The sequence below is a fragment of the Ursus maritimus genome, unplaced genomic scaffold (genome assembly GCF_017311325.1).
Source record: "Ursus maritimus isolate PB19 unplaced genomic scaffold, ASM1731132v1 scaffold_2, whole genome shotgun sequence".
Taxonomy (NCBI): domain Eukaryota; kingdom Metazoa; phylum Chordata; class Mammalia; order Carnivora; family Ursidae; genus Ursus; species Ursus maritimus.
In genome coordinates, this window is record NW_024424452.1 from 68,148,915 (window position 1) to 68,163,809 (window position 14,895).

Below are 14,895 nucleotides of genomic sequence, written 5' to 3' on the forward strand. Positions count from 1 at the left end.
AAAAAGAAACCTTGTGCCATGTAAAGTCACTCCCCATCTCCACTCCCAGCCCCAGGCAACCACTAATCGACCTTCTGTCTCTATAGATTTGCCTACTGGGAACATTTCATGTAAATGGAATCATACAATATGTGGCCTATTCTGCCTGGCTTATTTCACTCGGCATAATGCTCATTAGGGTCATTGTTATGAGTCGGTTTTACCGCTGACTCACTAGTTTTCCAAGTGAAATGCCACCTCAGCTGTAAACAGAAAACAATGTTCTGGTAATAATGCCTTTACTTGTTTCCTCTGGAACTGCATGGTAATACCTTCAGTACCATGTCTCTGACCTTGGTGGGACTACCTCTGGTGTTTTCCTATAAAGTAAGATGCTGATTATTTGGTAGATTAACTCTGCAAGTACAAACCTATTTCCATATATGCCACCGTCCATACTTTTTCACAGGCCAGGAAACTTCGAGAAGGTGGCATTACTTGCCCAGAGAGCCTCAGTGAGGAAGTGGCAGAGCGGGCACCCAAGCCCCGACTCTGGAGTCCAGAGCCACACTCTGAATGTTAACGCTCCACTGCCTCCTCACAGTTTCTCAGCCTGCAACTCAGTCCTCAACAACTGTGCTGGCGCAGCCCTCTCCCACCGCTGGCTTCGAGCTCCGGCTAGCGCCCCTCTGGTGTTACGGCTGCCAGTACACTGCTCCTGGGGCTCCACACACTAGCCTGTCCTTATGGAAAAGGAGAGAGAGCAAGTATTTCTTCCCACCCAACAAAGCCCTCAGTCTCACTTTAATTGGATGCATCTAGGCATTGTTCCCACTGCAGATACGGAATGAGTTTGCCATAAGTTATGTCCACCAGTGGGAATCCACCACGGACGGGGGGGGGGGGGGGGGGGTGAGGGGAACCCACTCTACCCACCCTGCACAACTACTGTGTTATACGGCAGGGCTGGAAAGAATGTTGAGTAGAAACACAATGTCCACTACAACCAATAACACCCTTGGGTGATACAAGCCCACAAATGGAAATCATCATGTAACCTCATGCACTTCATTACTAAAATTCATCAAATCTAAAATGCTATGGATTATATGACACGCTGTTATTAAAGATACTACTAAAAACAGTATATACAATATTATCAGTTATCTTAAGAGGCCATCAGCTGTAAAACACATGGTAATTTCAAGGAGGCTAAAATGTGGAGGAAAATGCTCCTCTTCGAGTCAAATAATATGCCAAATGCCATTAGCCAGAGCTCTAAAAATCCACAACCACCTCCCCACATACATCCAGCATGAGTCTAGTCTGACTCCACATGCAGGCTGAGAAACGGTACAGAAACTAATCCTGCTGTATGCCCAGAATTTAATGTGAATGATAACTAACATCGATGTCAGAAGTCTACTCCTCGAATACCACATTAGGCCAGGCAATGCCCAGCATATGCCAGGTCCAGTGTATGGGTCCTAGAAGGGAAAATGTCCTAATTCCAGCCTCAAGAATACAACAGACTAGTGGGAGAGATATGGCAAGTACTAAAGAATTACACAATTAGCAGAACTGGTAATGTCATTAAATGGGTTTCAATAAAATATATGAGTTTACAAAACGTAAAGAGCAACATAGAGAAAGAAGAACGTAAACTCCCTAGATCAGGGAGCGCTCTGCTCTGGCATCAAGCTGGCAAGGAGCTGTTCAAGCACGTGTAAAAGATAAGGATCTGTTTCAGAGAGGGAGGCATGAAGCAAGCGAAAATAACCGGGATACAGGCAGGTTCAGGACATACTGGTAGAAAGCCAAGTATTTTAGTTCCACTAAAGCAAATGTTAAATACGCACAATGCGAGCACCTGGGTGGCTCAGTCAGATAAGCGGCCAACTCTCGATTTCAGCTCAGGTCATAATCTGGGGGTCCTAGGTTGGAGCATCTGGCCGTGCACTCAGTGAGGAGTCTGCTTCTCTCCTTCTCCCTCTTGTCCCTCACCCCGCTCTCTCAAATAAGTAAATAAATCTTTAAAAAACTATATGGCACAATGGAAAATGAAACTGGAAATATAGTTTAGGGCCAGAGCATTTGGAAGGCAGGAAGAGAGACTGAACATTTTCAAGCTTAAAAATGACAGAACTAGAAAAGGGGGTAACAGGGTAGCGGAATCCCTAAAGAGTTATTTGGAGACACTGGGTTTAAAGGGCTTATGGGGCATCTTGGTGATTTTTCTCACTTACTGGATCTACCCAGAAGATAGCTAGATAGAAGTCAGGAATCCTGAAGAAAGATCTGGGCTGAGAATGTTTATTTGGGAATCATCCAGGCCAGGTAAGAGTTGAAGCTATGAAATAAGAAATTTTCTGAGAAGCTCTGACACATAAGGAAAGAAAGGAATCCAGAGAAATAACCCAAAGAACTTCCCCATTAGTGAACTGAGCAAAAGAGGAGCTCACAAAGAATAAGCAACAACGGTTATTAGTAGAAAGAAAATCGGGAGAATAGAAAAACAGTGTTTTAGAAAAGAGAGAAGCCAAGGGGCGCCTGGGTGGCTCTGTCAGTTAAGTGTCCGACTCCTGATTTCAGCTCAGGTCAGGATCTCAGCCCCACCTTGGGCTCCCTGCTCAGCGGGGAGTCGGCTTGAGCTTCTCTCTCCCTCTCCCTCTGCCCTTCCCGCCCATCCCGAGCACTCACGTGCATGCTTTCTTTTGACCTTCCTCGCTGTCAAACAAATCTTTAAAAAGAGAGAGAAAGAGAGAAGCCAATACTGACAAATTTCACAGCAGGACGAAATAAGATAAGGAACAAAACTTATCCAGTGGGACTTGGGTTATTGATGGTGTGGCTGGGGTAGCCGGAACAGGGGTAGAGTACACACAAGGAGGTCAGAAAAAACTAGCCTTGAGCTGAGCCGAAGGTACCCAGATGGACAGGAAAAGTCATCAAATGGAAAGAAAGGAAAATAGTATCTACAAAGGATGGGCTGGATCCAATTACAAGATGTTTATCCTAAGAAGAAAAAAAGCTGTAAAGTACACATAAAATGACCTTCAAATTTAACAAGCATAACTAACTTGTTATTTTGAGCAAGCTAATCTTTTATTTTAATTACAATGCTAACTTTTTGAGAAAAAGAAACCAATCAAAACTCTGGCAAATACATTGCTCAGAAAAATGTGATGAAAAGGTATGTAAAAGGGGCCATGCCTTTTGTATGAACGCTAAAAGGGGCAAATTTCTGTGTATCCGCTACATAAATTACTCTCCAATTCTGCCACAATCTGTTCAAGCTAGCTCTAAGCAACCGAACTTCAATCTTAATCTTTACTTTTACTCAATTCCTCTTCTCTTAAGCTTTTCGGTTTTTGTTTTTTTTTTTTTTTTAAGTAGGCTTAGGCTCCATGCCCAGGATGGAATCCAGCTCGGGACTTGAACTAACAACCCTGAGATCAAGACCTAAGCTGAGATGAAGAGTCAGACGCGTAACCAACTGAGCCACCCAGGCGCCCCTAGAACTCAATTTTTATAATAGAAGGATCAAAAATTGCCTGTGGGTACCTGGGAGGTTCAGTCAGTTGGGCATCCAACTCTTCCGTTTCGGCTCAGGTTGTCATCTCAGGGTCATGAGATCGAGCCCCAAGTCGGGCTCTGCGTTCAGGGTGGAGTCTGTTTAGGATTCTCTCTCTCTCTCTCTCTCCCCCTCTGCCCCTCCACCTGGCTCACACTCTCTATCTCTCTGAAATAAATAAATAAATAAATAAATAAATAAATAAATAAATAAATAAAATTTAAAGAAATTAAAAACTCGAAAATTGCCTTTACTCATGAAATTAAGAAAATCAGTCCATTCCTAAAAACCCGATTTTCTGGCTATGCTGTGGGAGGACAAAGACAGTACAATACCCACATAAGTTCTTTTCACCTCACTGTGTAACTGCAGATGCGACACAGGAGTGATGTAAAAGTTAGGTTAAACTCAGACTGGACTACAAGTACTGAAGCCACACCTCCTCTAGCAGTTTCTCCAAGGAAACGATCAGAACCATTTATTATCAACTGCGTGTTCATAGCAGAACTATCAGTTATGCGGTGCCCTATAAAAAGACATACACAATTTCTAATTATATCCATTCTTTCGCTTTAATTACTCAGGAGAGTGATTACATATTTAACTTGGCTATCTTTAAAACATTAAGTTGCTTTAATGAAAGTATTTTAGATAGCTATGCCACCATACATCAATTAGAAAGTTAATCATTCTCCTTGTTCTCACAAAAAGATTTTTAAAGCAGTGGGGAGGTGGCACTGTTTGGTGCTTTTTAAAAAGTTAATTAGAGCGCACTCAGTAAGAGAGATCATCCAGGAAATAAAGTTTATCAAAAACTCAAAATATGTAATCTGCATAGAGTAAAAAAAAAAACAGTAAGAAATTCTCTTTAATGAGCCTATTCATGTTCACTTGAGAAGAAAACCCACTTCTCTGGGTCAGGTTTCGTTTTCAATGTGCTGTGGGACTTCACTACATCATAAAAGGACCACTCCAGAATTTTTCTTAGAATATTTCTAAGAGACAAAAGGCAAACAAAACCATAATCTATGACTAACAAAGCTCCAAATTAGCTCAGACGTATTACAAATTAAACTATAAATAAAAAAAGTTTCAAGAATAGAACCTAAGATATTACCCATCAGTAAGTGAATCATGAATGTGCTACAATCGTAGCATACATTTCCCTCATCCTAGATTCACTAATAATGAAGCAATTTATTTCTATAGGTGAGAACTCCATCTTAAAATGTAAACCATTGCAGTTTTATGTTGGCAAAGGTGTCATTACTAGCATTTCTGTGAGAGGTAACTTTCAAAAACACACAACCTTATCTTGCAGTCTTACTGGTCCTCCTGTAGCTTCCTTTATACAAATTGCACGCCATTCTCCCACTACCGTCCATAATCCCATTAGTAACTCTTAAAAGACTAATTCAGGTTTCCCACACACTTCTTCTCTCAAGACAGTTTAGCCCACACAATAAAATGTCAGTGTGCCCGTTATAGTTCAAAACCTCATTTAATTAAATGAGATCAAATGAACTAAGGCAAATGGAAGTGGATCTTGCAGTCTCTCACCTGGCAGGCATTCCATAAACACCTGCAATCTGGATCCAGCACAACCACTCTGACACCGAAAAATAAAGGACTGAAAGGTTCACCTGTAAACATCAAACTGGACCAATGTCATAGCAATAGCACTCAGGCAAATGGAACCCATCAGGAATGGAGCAGCAAGAAGTGAAGGAATTTGACCTCCCTGTTTAACCCTGCTGAGACACAGAGTAATGTAAAAGATGCCCAAGACCATCATCCTTCAGTCATACTCCTTGCTCATTCTGCTGGGGGAAAAGGGGAAGGCCATCACTTGCTTGGTCGTGGCTGCCCGCTACGGTACAATGATCCTGCTATATGCCTCCACGGCCCACCTTACAAAATATAACATGCTCTTTTTTTATATAACTTCTCAGTGTTTGAGTTATCATAATCACCACCCTACCAAAATTTACTAATGTGATAAGAACCAAACCAAATATTAAGATAAATTGATATTTCATCTTTGCCCCAAAACACGGTTCTTTACCTTGGGTCAACTGATAAGCTTCACTGAGGTCTAATGATCTGAAATTATTTGCAAAAGTGTATATATACTTTCTCGTGCAAGGAGAGTCCACAGATTTCCTAAGTTATTTTATTATTCCATGAACAGACCATGGGATAAACAAAACTGCGAAGGAGAATTTTAAGTAAAGGCATTTTATTTATACTCCAAAGTTTCTCTGGTAAAAGTAGTGTGTTAAGCAAGGAGTAACTGGAATACCAGATAATGTACAGCCAGAGTGATAACTACAGTCCTTCTCTTAGCTAAATTCCTTCAGAAACTACTGAGAATTCCAAAGCGGCTTTAATGGCATGTGTGGTGGGGGGGAGGGAGAGTAACAGGACTGAGATTCTAAATGACAGAAGAATGTCAAGCAGAAGGTACAAGGAAACTGGAGAAAACATGCTCAATAAAAGCACATTGATTAGGATGTCCCACATGACAGTTAACTTTCCTCTACTATTGTCTGCTACAACCTCCAAGAAACTATGAGTTTGTCAAGGGAAGAAACCAACCTTAATAATCTTTGTAGCATAGGTCCCAGCTCAGCACCTGTCACCAGTTGTTACCCAACATTTCATGAATCAATAATGCAATTAAGATTTGGAAGTAGGTGCCAAATGAATTTTTCCACTAACATCCTTGTTCTGGCTAGAATTCTACAATGCATTTAGATATGCATTAGTCTCTCTAATCTGTGACAATCCCTAAAGCTATCCTTGTCTTTGACACTTGATACTTTTGAAGAGTAATAATCAAATATTTTGTGTCCATCCGATGTTTTCTCACAATTCTGTTGAGGTTATGCATTTTGGTAAGAATAGCATAAAGGCGATGTTCTCTTCTCTTGGGTAAGGTGGTATGTGCCAGGTTTATCCACTATAAAGTTACTCTCTTTCCCTTGCAATTAAGATCTTGGAAAAGATACTCTGAGATTCTGCAAACATCCCATTTCTTCTCAAACTTTCATCCACTAATTTTAGTGGCCATCACTGGATCTTGCCTGTAACAATTATTACTGTGGTGTACTAATGGAGATTTTCTATTTCCTTCTACATTTATAATTCAAATTCTTCTGTATGCCACCTCCCTATTTATTTATTCATCTAATTATTTATGTATATCAGTATGGGCTCATAAATCTTTATCTATTCTGTGAGTTATAATCCAAAAGTGTTTTAACATTTTGTTGCTCAAACTGTTCCAGATTTGGCCATAGAGAGCTCTGTTTGGCTCCTGTGCCCCTCAACATGACCCGTTCTTTTTTTAAGAACTTCCTTAGTGGGGGTGCCTGTGTGGCTCAGTCAGTTAAGTGTCTGACTTCAGCTCAGATCATGATCTCAGGGTCCTGGGATCAAGCACCGTGTCAGGCTCCCTGCTAAGCAAGGAGTCTGCTTCTCGTTCTCCCTCTGCCCCTCCCTCTGTTCATGTGCTCTTGCTCTCTCTCTCTCTCTCTCTCTCAAATAAATAAATATCTTAAAAAAAAAAAAAAAAGAACTTGCTTAGTTGTAGCAAAATAAGATGTTCCGGGCTCATCTTGTAGATCTCTAACCCCATCCTGGAATCAACCAGGTCTTCAGGGAGCCTTGCTTCCTTTCACTGGAGAATGGCATTTAGGAAACAAGATATAGGAACCAGGTGTGCTCATCACCACTGGGCTATCTCTGCTTCTAGAGCCTCTAAGCAGAGATGGGAAGAATATGTCTGTATACAAACCCATGTATACACTACACTTCTTAATTTATTTATATAGAAATAATTTATTTCTGTATCTACTTACATGTATAGCTAGAATATTCAGAATGAATTCATACTGATATCTCTGATTGCAATCTAACACCATGGGTTCACTCTAACCTGTTACCTTTCCTTATTGTTAATTTCTCTAGTTTCTCTGGCTTTTGTTATCTACTCCACCTATTTTACCAACCCTAATAAACATATAGTTTTGGAATTGCTAATCCATACTTCTGTAAGATACACATTTACTAAATAGAGTACAATACTTGTATGCAACTCCTTTTTGCCTTTAGCCTAACAATATCCAGTCAAAATACTATTTTCCAACATTAATTGAGCTAGTCCTTTTCTTCCCCACTCCCTTCAGTGAAGTTATGTTCTGAAGGGTCATTAGTAATAGTCTGTGTCCTATTTTGGTTTCCCTTTACAACTTAGGTTTGTTTTTTTTTAATTTACATAGAGTTAAATTCTCTCTTTCAGATATGCAGTTCTATGGGTATTGACAAATAGAGTCATGTTTAGACTTGTTAGAAGGTGGAGGAGGGAAAGTAAAATATTCCCTAAACTGAGAAGGCACTTAGAGACCATTCCATACGGTTGACAGAGCTTTATTCAGGGTAACTTACTGGCAGGGGTAGCAGCGGAAGGATGATCTACAGCAGCTGCACAATTACTCTCTGCCAAATCCAGGTCTTAGTTCCCAGATTTTATAGAACAAGGGGACACGCAGAAGGGCACTGTATGAGATCAAAGGGTTCGCACACATCTCGAAGAGTCTGCATGCACCTAATTGACAGCTAACCTTTAATTAGACCTTGTGGCACCAGCTGTGTATCAGGAAGGGGAAAGACTATGTTATCTCTGATTCCTGGGGGACAAAAAAAAAAAGCCTCCCGCCATCCCAGCCTCGGCAGGCATTTCTGTGGCATGTATATTAATCTCCAAGGGGCCTGGAACACATAGCCCCAAGAGAAGTCACTGAGCGAAGGAGAACAAGACCGAGGGCCAGAGATGGAGTCAGTGTTGTCAGCACTCCTACACACCTCATGTTACAGAAAAGCTTCATTACCCCAAAAAAATACCCTCATGTGGCCCCTGGGAATCAACCCCTTCCCCATCTCCAACCCTAGCAACCCCTGATCTGTTTTCCCTCCCTACAGTTTGCCTTTTCCCATTTAACTTTTTTAGTGGTTTAGAGTATTCCAATTGTGCCTATGTTAGACATGCCAATATTGTTCCATAGCTCTTAGACACTCTGTTCTGCTTTGTGTTTTTCCCTACTTTTTTCTCTTTTGTGATTTTTTTTCTTTTTCAGTTCTCTCTTTCTTCCTTTTTTTTTGAGAGAGAGCATGTGAGCAGGAGAGAGGCAGAGGGAGAAGGAAAGAGAGAATCCCAAGCAGGCTCCACACACAGCCTGTAGCCCGATGTGGGGCTCGATCCCACGACCTCAAGACCAGGACCCGTGCTGAAACCAAGAGTCAGATGCACAACTGAATGAGTCACCCCGGCACCCTATCAGTTACTTCTATTCACCTATTCTCAAGTTCAGGGATTCTTTCCCTGGTGGTGTCGGAACTACTCATAAGCACACCAAAGATATTCTTCACTGCTGCTTTTTCTCACTTGTAGTATTTTTACTTAATTCCTTCTTGTAGTTTCTATCTTTCTGCTACAACTACCCATCTAATTTCTCATGCTGTTAACCTTTTTTCATTAGAGCTTTCAATACAGTAATTATAGTTATTTTAAATTCTCTATCAGATAGTTCCAGTATTTGTGTAATTTCTGCATCTGATTCTATTGACTGCTTTGTCTCTTGGCAGTGCTGTGGGTACTACTGCTACCTTTTTGTAGGCCTCCTGATTTTTTTCAAAGTTGAACGTCTTGTGAAGAGGAGGGACTGAGATAATAAATTTTATGCCTAGAAGTGGACACATCTTCTCTTTTGCTATGCCTTGAGGGTGGGGGTTTAAGTTAGTCTGGTCAGAAGTTCAGCTGGGTTTGAGGTTTATTTAGGGTACGGTTACCCTCAGCATACCAGTCTTCGACTTCATCTACTGGTAACTCATGTTTGGGGTGAGGACTGGTTCACCAAGGTTTCTTCTGAATGCTATACTCTCAGCTCTAGGTCATGCTGCACCTCAAAGATGGTCTGTCCCCATGGTCTGACTGCTCTCCCAGCAATATTCCATTGTTACTTGTTACTTGATGCTTACCACGGTGGTAAAAGAAAATAGGAAGAGGGATTTTCTAGTGTTCTGATTAAGCATCAATCTCAGACAGTCACTGAATCCTTGGGTCTCAGGCATATGGCCTCCTCCATGGCTCCTACCCCTTACTTAGCTGTGGTTCTGGACCCAACATGCCATCCAGGGGTAGGTTTGATTCTATTCCCAAACCCCAGATGAAATGGGATTCTACCAGTGACTAAAGGCAACAGTGATTTTTTTTTTATCTTTGGTTTTTTTTTCCCCCCTTAATTTCATTCAGTAGAAGAGAAAGGGAAGATACAGAAGAAGGTTCCTGACAAAAATTCTTGCTCCATCTGGAGCAGCTGCTGTTCTCCCCAAGCTCTGCACTACCGAAGGACACTTTCTTAGGAATCTCACCATGTTTTTTGGGAATGCCTGGTAGAGTTCACAGAGAAAAAGCCTGCAGGTGGATATAAACTCTCCCTATTTGTTCAGTCTCCAGGACTTCACATTTTCTTGGCAGCACTCATTCCACATCCATGATTTCTTTAACTGCTCTAGCTAAACTCCTACCAGTGCCCAGCAGTATCTGCCCAGGTAAGCAAGTACTCCTGTCTCACCCTGCAGGCATCTGTTTCTCCTTAAACTTCAAGCCAGCTGGCTGCCTATGATTTAAACTCTGATGGATTCCAAAAAAACAATAAACTTACAGTTGTCCAGCCTTTCTTGTTTTGTTTTTTTTTTGTTTTGTCATGTTTTCTGCACCACGATTTTATTTTTATTAATGCCTGAACTTCTTTGCTTAAGTATAACACTATGAAACCAAATTTAAAGTTTACTGAAAAGTCAACATAAAAGCAACATTTCAAATTCCAAATTAAAATACTCAATATAGTTTTTAGTCTTAAAACCTAATTAAAGAGTTTTGGCTATTTGTTGAGGTGATTTTTTCCAACTGTTGATATATCAAGAAAAGCCTCATTATTTCCCTAACAATAAATTCAAAACTTAAATTGCAATAATGCAGCTAGATATAAACTATACTGAGAACTCAGCCTAATAAAAAACACAGAACAGCTGATAATGATTTCTTAAAAGCATTTACTTTCCATCTGACAGAATGCTTTGAGAACAACAATTATGTATTCATAGTCCCCATAATTTTGTTTTACAAAATATTTCCTCAAATCTCTCAGGAGATTACTACAGGGTTAAAAGCTGTCTTAAGATCAAAGATCAAATGGAGGGAAAAAACCCTGTAATTCTCTGTAGCAGCTCATTGATCTTTCCCATCTGCTATGCAAAAAGGAGGTATATGTTAAGTTTGAAAAAAGAAAACCTTTTTAACTAGAAATGACAGTAAACTGATTCTGGCAAATGTTCAGAGGGAATTTTTCTATACGAGATCCAACTCTTTTTTGCCAAAATACAAACGATGTCAACAACGGGAAAATAAAATCAAGTCAGTAAATTACTCTTTATTTATAACTTACTTCCTGCAAATAGATGATCAGATTTCTCTTATAAAACCACACATAGTAAATGAATTTTCAACCATGGAGAGGACTTTATAAGCACAGCTCATGGGTGAATGATGAGAGACAGCTGGAGCAAGATATGAAAAATGTAGCTCACTCAGACACAGAGAAATTCCTTTCCTGGTACCGACCAACAACTCACAAGTTTCCCTAGACTTTCCTTTATGTAAAAACCTAGAAGCCCTGTCCTACATCTTCACCTTGGAAACAATCAAGAAATTCCGAGAAGACAAATTATGTGGCACACTTCTTTTAGGACAGAAGAAGCACATTTTGTCTACTGAGTCAAATGCTTATGTGCATACTGCAATTATGGCCGTTAGAGCATTCTAGAATGGGGTCTCATTCTTTTCTCAGTGTAACCCTTACCTTCTGTCTCCTTTCACTAGAGTTGAATTGTACACTTAAAATGGGTGAATTTCATGGTATTTAAATGACACTAGCATAAAGTTGTTTAAGAAAAAAAGGAAAGAAATATTAATGGATCCAATGTTACTGAATCAATGAGTGAATCTACAAATAATTACCATTCACCTTCCTATATACAGAGGTGTAGATAGATCTCAAAAAAGATGTGGTGGGAGGGGAGAAAAATCTTTTCAATAAATGGTACTGGGACAACTGGATATCCACAACCAAAAGAATGAAGATGAACACTTACTTTATCCTATATGTGAAAGTTAACTCAAAATGAGTCAAAGAACTAAATGGGAGTACTAAGACTCTTGGAAAGAAATGTAGGCATAAATCTTAGTGAACTTGCATTAGATAACAGTTTCCTAAATACAACACCAAACACGCAAATAACAAAAGAAAAAAACAGATAAGCTGGACTTTGTCAAAATTAAAAACTTTTGTGCATCAAAGGATACTATTGAGAAAGTGAAAAGACAACTCAAAAAAAGGAAGAAAATATTTGAAAAATCACATATCTGATAAAGAACTAACATCCAGATTATATAAAGAACTCTTCCAAGTCAACATTAAAGAGTCAAATAACTCAATCAAAAAACGGGCAAAGGATTTGAACATTTCTTCAAAGAAGATATAAAATGGCCAATAAGCACATGAAAAGATGCTTAATATAATTTATCATTAGAGAAATGCAAATAAAACCACAATGAGATACAAATCCACACCCACTAGACTGGCTATAATAACTTTAAAACAAATGGAAATAAGTGATATTGAGGATGTAGACAAATTGAAACCCTTGTAGACTGCTGTGTAAAACAGTGCCGCCGTTGTGGAAAACAGTTTGGCAGGTCCTCAAAAAAAAACAGAGTCACTATATGACCCAGCAGTTCCACTCCCAAACACAGACACACACACACACACACACACACACACACACACACACCTGAGAGAAATATAAACATGTCCACATAAACACTCATTCACAAATGTTCAAAACAACATTATTCATAACAGTCAGTAAATGCAGAAGTCCATCAGTTGATGAACGGATAAGAAGAACGGGTGGCATAGCCATACAGTGGAATACTACTTGACCATAAAAAAGGAATGAATTCACAATATACACAAAATATCAAACCATTATGGTGTATGCCTGAAACTAATATACTGTAATATGTCAATTATAGCTCAGCTTTTAAAAAGAGGAATTAAGTACTAACAAATGCTATAACATGGATGAACCTTGAAAAAACATTATGCTAAGTGAAAGAAGTCAATCACAGAAGACCACATATTGTATGATTTCAGTGATCTGAATTGCCCAGAAGAGCCAAATCCACAGAAAAAGAAAATAGATTAGTAGTTGCCAGGGGGTAGGAGAGAAAAAACTTGGGAGGTACAGCATTTCTTTCTGGAGTGACACAAATGTTCTGGAATTAAATAGTGGTGATGTTTGCATAACACTTGAATATACCAAAAATCCAAACATATACTTTAAAATGGTTAACGTGAATTTTATGTTATGTGAATTTTATCTCAATTTTTTTAAAATGGGTAGAAAAGAAAAAATGGAGAAAAAAGTGATAGTGCAGGTTACAGACCCACCCTGAGAAGAACTGTGGTCCTTCCCTTGGATCCCAATGAACGCCAGTCACTGGAGAGTGGCCACACTTTACACCACTGTCAAAGCTTTAAGTGGACACAAGTCAAGCAGGATTAGAAGACAGTGGCCACGAGATGCAAAAGGCAGTAGGAGCTCACGTGTTATTAAGAGGGGCAGACGTGAATTTGATGGCCAATAGTGGCTATGAGGAGGAACACCCGTACCCCCAGCTCCACGTAGAGGGAGGAAGGCAGGGTTTCTCAATTAGCAACTGCCAAACTTGGGCTTCTATACAAGATGAAAATGGGATTTTTCACAATGCCAGCTGCAACCCATTAGTGAGTTGTAAAATCAATTTAGTAGGGCATTTTTTAAGTGAACTAAACAAGAGATTAAAGATGAATGGGATAAAATACATATCACATCACAGCTACTAAGGTGTTATTTACTGCTTTCAGTTATAAACATATATGTGTTCATGCTAACTCAAGGTGTAAAATAAGTTTTTGTGATTTCTAGTCCAAAAAAAAAATTCTGAAAAAAACAAGTCTACAATAGATAGTAAAAATCTCTGCTGCAGGCCATTAACAATAAATAGGATGAAAACTATAGCAAAGGAAATATAGCCAGTAATATTATAACACACTTATCACGGTGAGCATTTCATAATATGTGTGATTGTTCAATCACTATGTTGTACACCCGAAATCAATTTAATTATATGTCAATTATACTTCAAATAATTAGAAAAGAAAAAAATCCATAGGTATAAAATAATCTATTTATTGACTTCTTCAGTAAGCAGGATAAAAAAAATTATGTATTTATTGGCCCTCTTATAAGAAGATGCACATAAAGATTTATCACATGAAATAGCTAGAAAATAAATTGCTAAAATAAAAAATAGTCATGTGACTATTATTTTCCTCCTAACTTTATTATTTTTGGAGTTAAATATGTAAGTACAAAACAAAAAGTCTAGAAACCAACCAGTTTCTATGCTTTGGTATTCATCATCATCAAAGCCCCAAACTTTGCTTTACAACTGGAAAAATACTAATATTTTTACTGTCCCTTTTTGGGACAGTTTAGTATATGTGTTTCTGAAGGGAGCACTCTTTTTGGGAGAGTCTCATCACTCCGACCTACTACATTCACTGGTTAAAAACTTACTGCAATCCCACATCTGAAGGTGAGGCTGTGGGTTCTTCTTCCTCAGTGTACATGAATGGAATTTTGGTAGTTCACAGAAGAACTGGTGATCTCCATGTTCCCCAGACAGAAGTGTTCAGCCAGGGAACAGTAGGGACTATATACCAAGAAAGCCTTTCTCAAATGTTCACAAATAGTGCTTTTGTAGCTTCTGACATGTTGAATATGTCTAACATTCATGCCTCATGTTGCTTCACAAATTGGAGATAGTATTTATACTACAGAGGTTTAGAAATACAACCTCAATTCAATTTTATTTCAAAATTTAATTTTTATTTCATAAATTGAAGGAGTTTTCTTATGATGTGGTATCTCAAATCATTTAATATTTAAAAGTAAAAATACATTCCCTAATAAATAAGCGAGCTCTGTAACACTTTCAACACAAAAGGCGGCACGTGGCGTGCCAGTGACATTGCGGTGTTTGGTTTCTAAAAATGCATCAACCTGTAACATACACTTTCACAGACGGTGGATATATTAAACTGCATATATATACACAATGGTTCAATAAAAAGTTTTTTTAAAAAAATTGATGTGTTTATCGACAAATCCCT

The 14,895-nt window shown here is 39.0% G+C and overlaps 1 protein-coding gene across 1 annotated transcript in view; it reads right to left on the reverse strand.

Annotated features, from left to right (window-relative positions):
* SMYD3 (SET and MYND domain containing 3) overlaps window positions 1-14,895 on the reverse strand; it is a 686,329-nt gene that overhangs the window by 586,189 nt on the left and 85,245 nt on the right. The window lies entirely within an intron of this gene.